Here is a 3,587-nt window from a genome sequence, read left to right as displayed (position 1 = left end):
AAGACAAAAAAACTTTAATTAAATTAGATGAGTTTCTAGTGTATGTGAACTATGTAGTATTAATATATAGCAGGAGGACAAAAAACAAATGAACGGGGAAATGGAGATGATGATGATGAGTAATGAAATTGTTGATAAATTCCTAACAATACGTTCATTGGAATGGCAAATTTATAAGTTGTCGTTTGAAATGTCACTTTTTTTTTAAATCTAATTTTGACAGAGAATTATTTAATTTTTGTATAATTTGAAATGTCACTTTTTTTGAAATCTAATTTTGACAGTGAATTATTGAATTTTTGTATAATTTGAAATGTCACTTTTTTAGAAATCTAATTTTGACAGTGAATTTTTGTATCATTTGAAATGTCACTTTTTTAGAAATCTAATTTTGACAGTGAATTATTGAATTTATGTATCATTTGAAATGTCACATTTTTAGAAATCTAATTTTGACAGTGAATGATTGAATTTTTGTAATAAACAAAAGTTTCTGTATTTGATTCACAATCTAATAATTGCCCTAATACATTTAACGTTAAAATTATATAAAGTCACTTTTATTCACCTGTGTATCAATATGTCATTTTTTGACACTTGAAGAAATATGAAATTTACAGTAAACTCATTATTTACGTCAAATTTGACAAAAATAATTTTACAATTTGTTGCCCGGAGAAATGGGAACATCTTTTGTTCGATTATGAAAACCGGAAACTACTGTAAACTTTAATTTAATTAGATGAGTTTCTAGTGTATGTGAACTATGTAGTATTAATATATAGCTGGACAAAAAACAAATGAACGGGGAAATAGAGATGATGATGATGAGTAATGAAATTGCTAATGATTGTCGGTGAATGCAGAGGGTGCAATAAGTTTCGATTGTAAAAGCAAATTAATGTTAATGGTGGAAAGTCGGAGCCGAAGCACAACAAATAAATATAAATGTGCGGTTGGAGTGGAATGAAGTGAAGTGGTGAGACGGAGGAGCGCGCGTCCGTCCGTATCAAAAAATTGTGTATTTGATGATTATTCGACGCGGAGTGTATTTTATTGTGCGGCGCTGTATAAATACCGTCACTATCTGCCGCCAAAGGGGTTCTCCCCTGATAACATTTTATATAAATATATATAAAAACACTATTTGTGTTTCGGGTCTGTAGTGTGGAAAGGAGTGAGATATAAGCTACGTATGTTGTAGTATATATATACATACATATATACTCTCTCACATGTAGTCTGTATATATATATATATATATATAAAACGAGTGCCAATTCTTTTAATGCCCCGACGCATCAAAGCAGGCCGCTCGACACGATATCAAATCTATATTTATAAAAGATCCTCAATAAAAAAAACAACACACACACACACGCCTACAAACGTTTACATAAAAATGAGAGGAGGAAAAAACACATTTTCCATTAAAAAAAAAAGTTAACGACGCTTATATCCGTCGTCGAGAATCAACTTTTTTTTTCCTCCATGTTAACTAATTAACGAGCTTAAGACTTTATTTGCTTTACAGAGGATAACGATGATGTTCGTCTCGTGAATTGCTTCGACCGAGACGATAAGACGATTCACAAATATTTGCGTTCCCAAAAAAGAAAAAGAGATCATTAATTTATGTACGCCGTAACCGTAACCTGGTTCGTTATCAACAGAAAGAAAGAATATTAACTCAGAATTATGCACTTTGCGGTATGGATGAGGTTGAGGCACTTTGGGAAGAACTTAAAAATTGAAGATTTCAAGTGCCCCACGTTGGGCGCCAAAAACTATGATATATATCGATGAAAAGAAAAGTAGTTTAAAGTGGATGTGCTGTGCCAAAGCAATTTTTGTTAAATCTAAACTTCAATCATTCAAACTATTAATTCGTATTGTCATTTTTGACACTTTTAATGTCACTTTCATCGAATCTCATTTGTTGTCATTTATTTATATAATCGAGCGTGTACATGTCACATGACACTTCTTGTGTTTTACAAAAGTTGTTTTGGAACGTCAAATAGACGCCATCTGAGATTCCATTTACAATCATTACTAAATAGATTCTTTAAAGAAGTAATTCAAATAACAAATATTTGAGAAATGCTTATTCCGAAGCAGCAAAATTCAAACTTTGGAAATATTCTTAAGTTTGTAAAAAGTGATGAGAAGAAAGCTCGTTAAATTAGATGAAGTAAGTTTATTTTTTTCGATCGTCGATCATTATAGATAGTTGCGGGGGGGCTTCGATGCCCGGAACTCTTAAGAGAAGTTTAGAAGAACGGAGCGACGTGATTTGTTGTTGTTCTGAGCGGAACACGCAAATATGTATGATCGTGCTGACGTGGCCTTGGATCGTCGTTATGCAACGCTATTCAATTATCCGGGAACGCGCTCTCGGTGCCTTTGATCCAAATATAATGAACACACGTTTACTTGCCTGTGCTATTTCCAGTGGTGATTAGGGTCCTGGGGATTTCGCGAGAGAGAAAGCAAGTGAGTCTCCAGGAAGCAATTAAAACGATCGGCTAATTAGAGGTTGGAGGCCGGCCTCTTCGGGCGCAATTAGCCGAGCAAAATCGGTCCGATTAAAGGTGGTTAATTAGCCGACGGTTCGGTTTATAGCGAAGAACGAAAGAAAGAAAGAAAAAAAGCATTTATTACACGATCGTGATGTGCGCGCGTTTCGTGTATATGGAGTGGATGGCCGATGATGGAAGAAGGATTGAAGGATGAGGGGGGGATTTTTTTCGAAACCTGTTCGACTGGAAGAAGAAGAAACGAACGAGCTCGCTGCCGCCAGCCGACTACGATGATGTTGATGATGATGATCATCATCACGAAGACGATGATGATCAAAAGGATTTTTAGGTGGATCGGCTGCGTTTAATCAATTAACCTCGCATTGCCGGATCGAATTGCGAGAGAGAAACAAGCGGATGAAACGAAAGAGGAGGATGAGGAAGAATCTTCGAACATTGTTGGATGGAACGACAAATGGATGAAAAGTGGATTTCGAAATATGCACATTAATTAAGCTTTGAGTGTGTGTGTGCACGTTTGAGAATCGCCGCGCTACACACGCTCATTTGTTTCACGAAACACAATTGCCATCATCCTTCGTGTTCCCCCAATCACTCGGCGCTCATTAGTTTTAATTAATCCCGGCGATTTCGTCACGCCGTCAGAAACTTCAAACGTCAAATTGACATTTCTAACCTTCTTTATTTTATTTTTCTCCTTAATTGGCGGACGCGTAAAACCTCTACACGATTTCGTCATTGGAATGTCAAGAAAAGTTATTTAAAAAAATTGCTAAATGCACGAACTTTAACAAATTCGACAAATTCCTCACAATACGTTCATTGGAATGCCAAATTTATAAGCTGTCATTTGAAATGTCACTTTTTTTGAAATCTAATTTTGACAGGGAATTATTCAATTTTTGTCTCATTTGAAATGTCACTTTTTTTTTAAATCTAATTTTGACAGGGAATTATTGCATTTTTGTATCATTTGAAATGTCACTTTTTTGAAATCTAATTTTGACAGGGAATTATTGAATTTTTGTATCATTTGAAATGTCA

Source organism: Nicrophorus vespilloides, unplaced genomic scaffold, assembly GCF_001412225.1.
Source record: "Nicrophorus vespilloides isolate i.1.1-1 unplaced genomic scaffold, Nicve_v1.0, whole genome shotgun sequence".
In the NCBI taxonomy this organism is placed as follows: domain Eukaryota; kingdom Metazoa; phylum Arthropoda; class Insecta; order Coleoptera; family Silphidae; genus Nicrophorus; species Nicrophorus vespilloides.
Note: the sequence above shows the minus strand (reverse complement) of the source record.